The sequence below is a fragment of the Lissotriton vulgaris genome, chromosome 1_1 (assembly GCF_964263255.1).
Source record: "Lissotriton vulgaris chromosome 1_1, aLisVul1.2, whole genome shotgun sequence".
Taxonomy (NCBI): Eukaryota; Metazoa; Chordata; class Amphibia; order Caudata; family Salamandridae; genus Lissotriton; species Lissotriton vulgaris.
This window is the reverse complement of record NC_141685.1, coordinates 999,210,324-999,223,843: the sequence shown is the minus strand read 5'-3', so window position 1 is coordinate 999,223,843 and position 13,520 is coordinate 999,210,324. Positions and strand designations below refer to the sequence as shown.

General features: G+C 46.5%; 1 protein-coding gene across 1 annotated transcript in view; it reads right to left on the bottom strand.

Moving 5' to 3' along the window:
- DDX39A (DExD-box helicase 39A) overlaps positions 1-12,653 on the bottom strand; it is a 29,504-nt gene extending 16,851 nt beyond the window's left edge. Inside the window, exon 1 of the mRNA XM_086961110.1 lies at positions 12,525-12,653. The gene's annotated coding sequence lies outside the window, so the exon portion shown is untranslated. The remainder of the gene's footprint in view (positions 1-12,524) is intronic.
- Positions 12,654-13,520: the final 867 nt, after the last annotated feature.

Here is a 13,520-nt window from a genome sequence, read left to right as displayed (position 1 = left end):
AACGCACACTATCTTTGAAATTAAGGACACGTCAACACTGGGGAGAGAAGTCACAATAGAAAAAGTATGCAGGGCACCAGGCACCAGGCCTCAAATGTTCTTCCTTCTAGATTGGTTAATTTGGTTCCCAAATTGTCGCCTTACATGCAGATTGTTGCCAATTAGCACCTCTGCCATGGTTTGGCCGACTGGGGGCGCATTTAACCAGAACACCGAAACTTAGCCACTAAGGACACGTCTTGCATGTGGTATCACGTAATATGATTGGAAGCAATATCTGTGCTCAAAAAGGCGTGTAGCAAAAGCCACTAGTTATTCCGCGTAAATGTCACCTTAAAAGCAGGGCTCATGTACAGAGCAACATCGACCCCTCAAAAACTCACGAGAAATATGTGGACAAAATAAAACAACCTGATAATCGACCCAAAAGACTTCCACCCCCTCTCTCCCCAATACATCATTTATAGCTTCTCACCAACATGACATGAAAACAATCAGTTGAAATCCACAACAAGCATTTGCAAAGCAATAGGTCTCGCATTAATTAAGTTTGAGCTATTGACATTGCTAAATAGTGCAACACCCATTGCAACAAGTCTTAAAATTGTATGCCAAAAAAATGTGTATTTATTTTTGTAGCATTGGTGGCATGCTGCGCTTTAGATGAATGCTTAAATGTAAAGTGCGCCATACTGCGATTGCTACAATAGTTAATTGTGGATGCGTTAACAATTGATGTGTGCACTGCCGGCTGGTGGTGTGTGTGTGCGCCAGGTGAAAGCGTGCACTGCCGGCTGGTGGTGTGTGTGTGCCAGGTGAAAGCGCGCACTGCCGGCTGGTGTGGTGTGTGCCAGGTGAAAGCGCGCACTGCCGGCTGGTGGTGTGTGTGTGCCCGGTGAAAGTGTGCACTGATGGTGTGGTTGTGCGTGTGTGTGGGCGTGTAGTTGTGCGTGCGTGTAGTTGTGCGTGTGTGTGGGCATGTAGTCGTGCGTGTGGGCGAGTAGTTGTGCGTGCGTGTGTGGGCGTGTAGTTGGGCGTGCGTGTGTGTGTGTAGTTGTGTGGGCGTGTAGTTGGGCGTGTAGTTGACTACACCAAGGAGGAACATGACTTACTATGCATATGCCTTTACCACAAAAATGTAGGTATACATCAGGTAACAGAAACCCATCTGGGGGCGGCAAGGGTACTGGGCTGCAAGGTTATTTTTAGGTTTATGTTGAGAAAGGACATTTTTACGGGTCATGGGACTGTATGGGTATAGGGTGGTAAGGGTATTGTTAGGGTTATGGGGCGGGTAAGGGCATTTTTTAGGGTTATTGGGCGGTAAGGGAATTTTTAGGGTATTGGGTGGTATAGGTATTTTTAGGTCGACCGCAAGGCTGCGCTTGCGCAGTCTTCGGCGAGAGATTTAATGTTTTGGGTAAGGGGGCTTGAACCTGCCTCTCCTCCATTGGCTGGCTTCCTAACCACATCAGTGCTACAGCAATTCTCCTTCTGTGCTGAGTGTAATTGAGTCCCATGGTTCGGGGCGTGCTTTTTGCGTTCTTTCGCCCTGTGACGTTATCCGTCACTCAGAACGCAAAAAAAACACACCCCAGATTCCGAAAATTTCAGACGTTTGCGGCCGCCATTTTTTTCTTGCCTTCTGCCCCCTGCTTATTTGCAAAGGTTTATTGCACCTCAGGCACACAGCTGTTATTATTCACACAGCTTTGATGATGCACCTCAGGCACAGGGCTGGTGCAGTTATTCGCACAGCTATGATGCACCTCAGGCACAGGGCTGCCTCAGTTATTATTCACACAGCTCTGATGATGCACCTCAGGCACGGGGCTGCCACAGTTATTCACACAGCTCTGATGCACCTCAGGCAAGGGGCTGACGTAGTTATGCACACAGCTCTGATGATGCACCTCAGACACGGGCTCACAGCTGTTATTCACACAGCTCTGATGCACACAGCTCTGATGCACCTCCGGCACGGGCTCACAGCTGTTATTCACACAGCTCTGATGATGCACCTCAGGCACAGGGCTGATTCAGTTATTCGCACAGCTCTGATGCACCTCAGGCACAGGGCTGGCGCAGTTATTATTCACAGCTCTGATGATGCACCTCAGGCACGGGGCTGCCGCAGTTATTATTCACACAGCTCTGATGATGCACCTCAGGCACGGGGCTGTCGCAGTTATTCACACAGCTCTGATGATGCACCTCAGGAAAGGGGCTGACGCAGTTATGCACACAGCTCTGATGATGCACCTCAGACACGGGCTCACAGCTGTTATTCACACAGCTCTGATGCACCTAAGGCACTGGCTCACAGCTGTTATTATTCACACAGCTCTGATGTGTTGATGGCAGAGGGTAGTAGGTGCGTCGGTTTGTGAACATACATATTTTGAATATTTTACAGTATCCGGTTTCCAATAAATTTGTCAGGGCCAAAGTGCAGGATTAAACAAATCTGTACATTACCATTCAGGTGCTAGTTTGCTAATGCCTGGTACTCATTTTAGGTTTCACCTTGTTAGCACTCGCACTTTCTCGCATATGCAAACGATTAAGCTATTGGCAATGTAAATGACAATGCCATTTATTTAGGATTTAAAATAAAAAAAATTAGGAACCATGCCAATAGCTCTACCTTTAATAATGCAGAGACCATTGCATTGTAAATGCTTGTTGCAGTTATGGAATGGGTCATAAAGGTGTTTTTTAGGGTTTCGATAGGTTGAATGGTATTGGGTAATAAGGGCGTGTAGGCCTCGGTTAGACAGTGCATGCGCCGTCTCGAAGAGACGTGTTGGGTCCCATCTGTGGGCTTACATCGATGCCATTTCCAACAATTGGTAAACATCGGTGTCACTCATTTTCTTTAATGTCATTTGTCAAGACATGCAGGCGTCATGACATCCTGCGTTTGTCCCTCCCATAGCACATGGGCTAAGTACACATCTCCTTACACCCCTCGTCCATCTGTTTTTGTTTTCGCGCGCCGCAAAGGTGCTGCAGATACCTTGTGTTCAAGAGATCACGGACAACCAGAAGAGGTGCCAAAGGGCATTTGAATAAAAATCTAACTAGAAACATGGGATGAAGAAGAACATTCACCACTAAAGGATAGGCCTACGTTAAGCTGGACCTCAAGCAAGCACAACTGAGCAGCAGGTAAAAACTATAGAAAACCATGCTTGGCAGTTAACTCATGAGATGCCCCTAGTAAGATCAAATTAAAATGCGTCCACAAAGATTCTTTCAAAGGCTTTGAAAACAAGCATTTGCAATGCAATAGGTCTCTGATTTACATGAGTTTGAGCTACTGGCACTGTAAATGACAATGCTTTTTATTTATGTTTTGCTCTTAAAGCTTACAATACTTGCTCCAATAATATTACGGATACCCTCTGTTTGTAATGTAGTAGCCACAAAAGAGCAGGTGAATCATTGAGGGCTCAAAATGCAGAAATGGCAAACAGTACAGGTTCTTTAAGTACGTGTGCTTACACTGGCCAGCATTTATGATGTGGAACAGCCACAAGAGTAAGCGACCTAAGGCCACGTAGCACACTGATCCAGTCATTGATGGAAGCTACAAGTTCTAAAGGGAAATGGTTTAATAAAAGATTATGCATGCTGCATTAAAGCCTGGAAATTGGCAGAGTGAATTTTCTTGGCTATACACGCATGGTTGCAAGTGTAAAGTTGGCCCAAAAATATGGCAAGACAGACTACCAATACAAAAGCCAAACTACTGCCAGAAATTAATGACCACAAAATCAGACAGTAAAAAGTCCTGGGTCTGGTGATCTATTTGAAGAAAAAAAATCACGATCTGATACACACCATAGATGTCAATCATAATAATCATGCAACTTGGAAGACTTAACTGAATGTCACTGGTATATCCATGTGGGAAGCTAGCGCATGTGACAAGAAACTAATCCTTGATACAACAAAATACCAGAAGTTAACAAATGGGAATTCAGACTCCGCTCCAGATTAATTGCTCTGAAATGTCAAGACATTAAAATCCATTTAGGTATGTTGATGTGCAAAATATGTATTTTCATGCAGGAGGACCAAAGACCGATAAGGCTTAACCCCTTAGACGCTCATGACGAGCTGAGCTCGTCATGTAACGCAGGTTTTTTTTAAACTCCGCGCACAGCGGGAAAACGGCCCGCGCGCATGAGGTTAACAAGCTTCTCATAAGGCACACACCTCAGAACAGCAGGTTTACATTTTATTTGGAAGATGTCTATCGCAGACAGAATGCCTGCAGCATGCTGGGCAGTTAACCCTGTACAATTTCCAAGAATTTGCTCACAGATTGGAAAGAGTAAATCTATAATCCAATCATCAACTACACTTTAAAACAAGCATTTGCAATGCAATAGGCCTCACATTTATGAGAGTTTGAGCTATTGACATTGCAAATAAAAATGCCTTTTATTTTTGTTTTCTTTATTAAAACATAACAAAACTAAAAGCCATTGTAATTTACAATGCCAATAGCGCAAACATGCGTAAATGCGAGACCTATTGTATTGCAAACGCTTGTTGAAGTGAGAAGTGTTCTTTTAAGTAGTTTTCCTCCAGTGTTGCATATGGTAGTCAGTGTCTAGCGGGGGTTCAGGCCCTCCCTTCAGTGGAACCTCAAGGCTCCCCCCCTGCAGACCCCCTGGACACTGAAGCTCTCGCATCAATACTGCGCCTGGCAGCATCAGCATTCGGGAGTCTGCGCACAGAACAGAGGGGCAGTGTTGGCTCTGATCTCCTCACCCCTCCCCACACATCTTGAACCCCTGTACTCAGTGCTGCCTGGGGCCTTCCGAGCCCCCCCCCACAGTAGGGGGCACCTGGAAGTCTGTACCCAGGTCATGGGACCCTCTCTGCTGCCTAGGACCATCTGGGGACACAGCTACTGGCAGGGAAGGACCCTTCACTCAGTGGCAGAGTTTCAGCTCTGCGAACTACTGACAGGGGCTTACTCAGGGCACGTGGACCTTCACAGCCACCTGACAATCCCAAACCGCATCAGACAGGACCCTGCACTCAGAGGGGCTGCCAGACACCCTCAAAGCACATCACTCTTGTGAGGAGGCAGGAGCCAGGACTCAGAGGGGCCAAGATTAGGCCCAAGGTTTCTGGGTCCTCACTGCCGCCAGACACCCTCAAGCACGGCAGAAGCTGGGACTCCAAGGCGCAAAGACCAGGCCCTGCCTCACTGGACTGCGACACGCTGAGAGTCAGATGAGAATTTTGGAAGAGAGAAGAGATGGTGGAGGAGGTAGAGGGGCAGAGATAGGGGTCCCCAGAGGAATTAAAATTGAGAAAACGTGTTTTCTTCAAGACGTCAGCAAGGCGGAACAGAGAACGAGGGAGAGAAAGCTACTAGTACTATATAGGAGGGAGAGGGTCTGGGGAAACTTGGAGCGAGAGAGTGCAGTGAGGGAGAGATGGAAGAAAGAAGGGAGGAAAGTAGCTGGGAAAGAAGAAAATAGAGGAAAGGAAAACAATCTTAGGAGGAAGAGAAACAAAGAAAGAACTGAGGAAAGAGGGGAATGGAGGAGAGGGTGCGGGACCAGGAGGCAGCAAAGCCTTGGAGTGAGCACAAGAACGGAGGGGGGGGGGGGGGGGGGGGGGGGGCACAGAAGGAAGGAAAGAGGACAAAAGAAAAAGATGTTAAATGGGATAACACAAGGGGGGGCTAAGAAAACCAGGAAGTGAGAGAAAGAAGCAGAGAAGAGTTAAAGGAGGGGGCTAGGAGGAGGGGATGACATAGGGTGGGGAAGCGAGAGAAGGAGAGATGGGTGTGTACGGAATAGGAGTGGAGGGCTGGGACTCTGGGGCCATGGACCGGGACCGCTTAACCCTGGAGAAAGCACCCAGGCCCTGCACATCTGGGACCCCCCGCAGAGAATAAAGAACTTCAGCATCAGCCACCCCTTGGACCTGGAGGAGGCGGTGAAGGGTCGTGGGGTGAAACCCCCCGCAGGGCTGCAAGGACCCCGAGGAGGATGCAGCAGTGACAACAAGAGGGCCCCGGAGGTCAGTTATTGGGGATTCATGGGGAGGGCTGCGGTGGAGCCCTGTAAGTGCTCAGAACGACGAAACAATGGTAGATGCATAGCAGCACTGGTGAGAAGTGCTGGTACTGCCCAGTTAAACGTATAACTGCCCTGCTGAGAAGTGCCGGTACCGACTCTTAAAAAGGGTACTGCTGGTACAGACCCTTAAAATGTATGCATGTCCTGCTGAAAAGTGCAACCTCTGTGTGAACTAGACTACTTCCCTAACTAGCTGCTGTAGACCCACACTGCCTCTGTAAAAGACGCACCAGAGTGGCCTATGCTCTTCAAAAAGCAGTGGATTAACTATCTAAGGGCTCCACAGTGAAGGCCGACATGGAATACATCTGGGAGCAGGGGTGGAATTGTAGGTGGTGGTTAATTTATCCGCCGCGTCTAGGTGGCGATCTCTGCCTGGAAGAGGCTGGGAGAGCAGGATACATTATTTTTGGCAGATATGGATCGTGCCTTTGACTCTTTGAGCTGGACGTACCCGTTTGCCCTGCTGCAGCACCTGGGCCCACGTTTTCTAGCTTATATACAGCTGCTCTACACAGACCTCACAGCCTCTGTGCGAGTGGGGGGGGGGGGGGGTGATTTCCCAGTCCTTTTCTGTCCGTGTACGTGGAAGGGGTGTCCTTTCTCCCCATACCTGTTCGCGCTTGCTATGGAGCCCTTGGCTGCATGGGTGCGCATAGATGCCCAGCTCAAGGGCTTTCAGTGTGCCCCGGGCCTCACCGATAAAATAGCGCTCTATGCGGACGATGTGCTGTTCTTTCTCACGGACCTGGAGCGATCATATACGGGAGGTCAGCTACATTCAAAATGGCAGCGCTCCCACGGCCCGTGCATCACCTGCAGAACCATCCGTACCCGATTCCGCCTCGCTGGTTCCAGCAGGTCAATTCCGTACTGGGCAGGTTCCTCTGGGAGGGGGGTGCTGTCAGGGTGGCATTGCGGACGTGCTTCCTCTCGACATACACTGGTGGCCTTGCCACGTCTGATGTACTCTTGCTATCAAGCAGCGCACCTCTTGGTCCTGAATGATTGGTGGTATGGGGACCGGGGCAATCCAGCCTACGCGGTGAAGCGCCAGTTGATGGGCTCGCAGTCCGTCCATATGCTGCTGTATTCGGCGCCACTTCAGCGGGGTCTTCCATCTGCCACGCAAGTAGTCTTCTGTCTGGCGGCAGGCGCTGCGCAGGATGGGCTGGTGGAATGTACTTACTCAGGAGACCCCCCCCTCTGGCGCAATGGCCGACTGCCCCACTTAGAGGCCCTACAGCAGAAGTCTTTTGTAGGTTGAGCCCCACCATCTGAATTTTTTTTAGATGTTGGGCCACCCCACCACCTGACAAATATCTGGAATCTACCGCCACGTTCAGATCACGGGCCATATCCGACAAATAATGTTGCTAGATATGTTTGCAGCTCTGCGGCTTGCGCGTTAGTTCTGCTACAACGTAATTTTAGTATTCAAGTTACAAACCTCCAGCCCGGGCTGACACATGGCGCCGAACTTAGTGTTATCGTCACTGCAGTTTGTGCCCAATGATGAAGTAGACTCACAATACTAGGCTATGTGCGTCACTTCCGACGGTCCTCCTGCTGCCGCCTGTAACTTAACATGCGCAGCTCCTTCTCCTCCTGAACTCGCGCTCTGACCGCAGCTGACAAGTATTTCCAACAGTAACTAATGCCAGCTGCAGCTGATTTTTACCGTTGCCAATGCAGGGCACCGTCGACCATCTGCGGTAAAGATGGCACATGGACGGTTCCATTGTAGTATTGGATCCCACCTGCACCAGCCAGCCAAAGTCGGGGCTAGAGAGGCTGGCCTGCTCACGAGTCAGGGTGACTGCAGCGCCGGGGGGAAATGGGGGGGGTGGGGGCGGGGGGATTGGGGAACAGTCGCAGTGAGAGGTGGTGGAGCGAGCTGCTGTGCTCATTGGTTGCAGCATGACTGATGGCACATCGGTGGCGGTGATATACCATGTGACTGGGAGGGACCAAGCCTACCGAGCCGCATCCGGGCTCAGCTGCTGTCCAGTGACAATCTTGAATTATATTTAAGTTCCTGATAGAGCAGGTAAAACTAACGTGTAGTTATCAATTACATCTTTGTAAACACTTATCCGCTGCTGCGGTGAATAGATTGCTGTTACGGTTTTTTTGAGCTACGTGACTAGGTTTGTGTAGTACTAGTAGTAGGGCAGAAAAGCTCCACGCCACGGAAGAACACTATCAAAGCATGAGGAATTTTAGTTGAGGATGGGCTCACCACCTTCTGCTTTGCGAGGCACACAATCAGGAACCACAAGTGATGACAAGAACACCATGCTGGCATAGCTGACCTGCAGCCATGATTTATCTTTTACCCATGTATGTATGGGTCTGTTTAACAGCAGACCACTGTAGATTTGGCGGCCCAGCCACCGACGGCATGGTAAAGACACTGCGTCTGCTACAGTGGCAACGAGGCAGCAAATAACTTTATAAGGCCCACAGTCTGTTTCGGAGCTATACTTTCTATGTATGTGAAGATAAATAAAATTTGTTTTAAAAAATATTAAAACAGACCCCAAATCATGGCGGAGAAGCATAATACAGCCAATCTACAAAATCCAGCAGATTATAGGCACATTTGCCTACCTTCGCAGGTCAAGAAATTAAATACTTACAGTATGCAGACAATACCATTCTGTTAAGCAACACTGCTATAGGTCTTAGAAGATAAATTGCTTCATGTAATAACTATATATCTATTAATGGTTTACAAATTAATACAAAGACCAACATAATGACGATCGGTGGTACAAAATTAGACTAGAGCGTGGAAGATTAACAGGTTATCTATTGAAACTGAAATTCTATAAATACTTTGTGATTACATTTGATAGATTGTCTTTTAAACAGCATTTTATCAACTAAAAAGCAAAAGCTACAGCCTTGTCCTTTGCTTTTAGAAAGTTGGTATACGTTGGCATGTCCAAATCATAAGCATTTACTTAAGATAATGAAAGCAAAATTGATCCCTTCTTTGGCTAATGACTCAGTGATTTTTCATGGCAAAGAAACTCTTGACGACCTACAAATAAAAGTTTATACATCTGTTTTTAAGGTCCCAAAGTCTATTGGGCATGCCAACGTCACATTGGAATTTGGTGTGAAAAGACAAACTGACAAGAATCTGTCTTTTTAAAAGTCCTCTTCCTTTTTCTGTTCAGACAAGGGCTCTCGTGTGAACCAATGTTGAACTACTGAGGTACGAGCATGCTAAGGGCTGGAGCGCTTATTTAACAGAGAGTTTAAACAATGTTGAGTCTCCGCTCTTTGAAGATGAAACCAGGAGTAAAGTAGTGTTTAAACAGACAAACTGCTCAGCAAATGTATCAATAATTCTTGATAAGGACGAGTTCGCTAAAAAGACACTCCTGGTCAGTTATTAACACATTCATTAAATTAGAACTACAATAGTACCTCACAACCCATTTAAAATCATATCCAAGAGACAGATTTATGTTGCTACGAATTGGGAGATACCCTACAAAGGATGAAATCCCTAAATGGGAACTAAAACGGCCCACTAACAGTTGTTGGCTAGGTGTCCACCGGTCTGCAACTGTTAGAAGGGAGGAAATCATTTTTAAAGTCCATCCTTAATGAATTAGAGGTGAGAGCATGTAAGCTATCATCTCCTTGTCTCACCCAACTATCCAATTTCCAAAGTTCACCCTTGTTGCCGAAAAAAAGCTATTCCAAGAGTGCAACACCCGACATTAGCTGCTTCCCTAGATTTCCAATGTTTGGTTTTACAGGATAATTGTTAGTCTTTAAAAATGCCAAACTAAAAAAAAAAAAAAATGTGTTATGATTGATTTTATTGGATATCAATAATGTTAAACAGAATATGTAATCCCATAAATTGCTTTTGAAGTTTGTGCATAGTTTTGCAATAGAAATTTTAAAAGATTTCAATTGCTAGCAGTAATTGGGTAAATACTAATATTGAATCAATTTGCTTAGTGTGGGCTTGTTTTAAGCAGGGAGAGTTTATTTTTGTTTTTAAGCTGCCAGATGTTGGAAATTGCACAAGTGCACTTTAGTAGTTGCTGCTAGATGTAAAACAGTGCACAGGTACGTTTTAACTATTGCTTTTTAATTATGGTATTTTTAATTTTTAATTTTAAATTATGGGGTAGTGTAGGTGGGTAGCAGTCATCTAAAGATCAGGGCTTGACAAATCCACTTGACCGCTCGCATTTGCGAGGTAAATTTTATGAGGTCAAGCTATTTTTAGGTCCTACTCGCCCTTTCTGGAGAGTAGGAAAACATACTAACTTCTGTCCCCCGTCTTTGAAAATGGAGCAAATGCGACAAGATTTAAAGGCCTTTTTACTGCTCACAAAACAAATGAGCAATAAAGATGCCTTTAAAAAATCAAGCATTGCTAAACTAATGTTTGGTGCTGGTTGGTTGCAAGCTCTTAGGCTTTATCACTGCTAGTTTCATACTGCAGTAATTTTGTAAATATTTACTGCTGTGGAAGCTGCAGGTTTCGAAATGCACCCACTGCCATCTTAGCTCCTGGCACTGAAAGGAATTACTTAGTGTGTTGATCTGCTCCTTCTCAGTCAAGGGGGTCACTCTGGAGGTAACCAATTGCTGAAGCGGGCTGACGACCAATTTCAGCATGCCGGATTGTGTAGTGGGCAGAAGAAAAGCTGAACGACAACAGACCAATAAAAGAAATGTTCGGCTGAAAGCCACTTGTAGAAAATTACACGCATAACTGCACATCAGCCCAGGATAATTTTGCAAGGGATTTTAAACGGGGGTAAATAGACAACTGCAGGTTCCATGGATATAGACATCTACCACACCACTCTTCAGACAATCTTAAACTGAGCCAGAAAGCACAGCGGGTGGCCTATACCACCCATCCAGGTTCAAGTCCCAGTAATGTGGACATCTGGAGTTAAGGAGAAGCTTGGCCCAAAAAAAATGGTACAGAAATTAGAAGACGATGTTTGATTGCGTCTGCTACACCCAGAACCAGTGGTCAGGACGATGCACTGCAAAACAATTCTCAAAGCAAACCAGATATATGGCTCCGTGGACATCATGTTCAGTACATGCACCTACATTTTAATTGAAAATAAGCAGGTGGCCTTAACAGGCAATGCGGTGACTGACTACCATATGCCAATACCACATTAAATTATGAGTTTTGATGTTTCGCCAAATATAGGTCTACTTAAAGATGGAGGCTTAAAGCAAAACACCCTCTAAGTTGGAGGGAGATGTGATTACCGAAATGCGATTCCTAGGTCACCCTCACCTGTCACCAAATGTTGCCATGACAACTGACGGGCGGCGCCAGCTGAAATTACAATGAGATGCACAGGACTTCGTTCGCGGCTCTCCTTGTAAAATGCGTTAAATTTCCCAAACCGGGCGTTCAATACTAACAACGGTTTGGTCCCTATCGAACGACAACGTAGCCAGGGAAAAACTGCAGCATTTGTCAATGCGGCGTGCCCAAGTACGTATATGACATTCACACAATCAAGTGGTGCCTACCGATGTGCCTCTCTTGGAGCTGCCAGAGTTGGGCCAAAATAGTATAAAGATCGCAAATGTATCAAAATGGTGTAGCCACTGTCAAGATTGCGTCCCGAGGATCCACCGATCAAACTAGGCCTGTAGCAACTGCGACTGGCCGTGTTTTACAGTTGACAACCAAGGCCACTGAAAAACCGAACCCATGACAATTGACAGCTTTAACAGCCAGGAGACAAAGTTAACTAACCTACTACATTATTCAGCCACCAATGTCGCTTACCATTGTCTTAGGGATTCCGGATCTGTAGTTCCACTCGAAACAGACTGGGAAGTAATAGTCTGGCAGAACTATTCACTTTCTCCCAAATGCCAAAAGGGCATCACTATGATTTGGAGGGGCACGTGGGGTCAAAAAAGATTCTATAGTGGGAGGTAAGTGCGACGTCACATACAAGGCGGATTACCGGGAAACGCTTTCCTAAAAGACCCGTTCCAAGTTCACCAACAAAAAAAAAGACCAACTGGGAAATGCAAGAAATAAACCTAATTGTTAAAAACGGTCTACGTGGGGGTCCAAAAAATGCATCGTCGATTACGCGGACATACCCAGTGTCACAGCAAAGAGAAAAGTGAACGGCTCTGCTGGAAGGGGATACGGCGAGCTTTTGTATTCACGGCGACCAGAATAAGGAGCTGAACGTGGGTGTAGGCAAACTGCGCAAGCAAATCTTAGCCGTACCTCTAGAGAGGATCAATAGGGCCTCGCCATTAAATACAGCACTCGCACTCAAGCTTGATTGGCTCCGGAGGATCACACGTCGCAGAACGAAGCAATCTCAGCCTCGTTTGTAGGTCTACACCCCTCAGAAACGTACACCACCTTACCTATGTTAGAGATCTCCGTTTCTCTCGGCCGCCGGTCTGTTCACGTGGGGTCGGCTCTAAACACCAACAGGATCCTTTATCAACGCGGCAGCCGGAAGTTCCGCCGCAGCAGCGTTCCCATAGGACAACAAAGCTGCGTCACTGCCGGAAAGCGCCAGAAATTACGGCGGCTGCAAAGAGTTAACGGCATGAACATAGAGGACGGATTACTCGGGTCGCTCCCGGGTAGTGTCCATTTTGAATTTACTTTTTTTCCAGGGGCAGAATGAAGCAGGAAAGGGCTACTGGAATTATGCGATTTTGAGGTTGTTTCACTTTTTACATAAAGATTGATTTTACATATAATCAGTTGTAGTGACACGGTACACCAAAGTAAGTTTCATTTTTGCTTTATTTTCTGCAGTAGAAGTAATAGCGGAGCCTAACACCGACCTTCGCGTAGCTCTCTCCCAACCGTCTTTCTCCTCCCATCGAATCCTTGACATCACAGCTTCAAGAACGATGCGAAGTGGACGTGCTATAGCAACAACAAGCCTACAACACCCCTTCTTTAATGTAACAAAGAACAACAGACCAACAACCCATAACACACTCCCTGAAATAAATACATATAATCCAAAATGACTATGAAAATAGAACTCCTAACAAAATAGTTAATAGAAACTTAAACTTTGCTACCATAAATATAGTCTTCCAGCCACTTAGGTCGTCCTCTACTTTTGTTTTTGTTACTAGTAGCTTCTCTCCTCGCAAGACTTCTGGCATCCATTAACTTCCATCAGGAACCCCATCTTCATCGCACTGCTCTTCCAAATTTGCTTGCTCAGCATTACTTGTTTCTACAGACATACTCTCTCTCCCCTGGTACCATCTCCACACACTCATCCCCTGATGGCCTAGGTTCCTCATCCTCTAGCCAGCAGACATTGTTCTCCCGGGTCTTGGCTAAAATTCTTCTTCAACTCCTTTTCGCCTCGCCCCCAACGCCACACACTT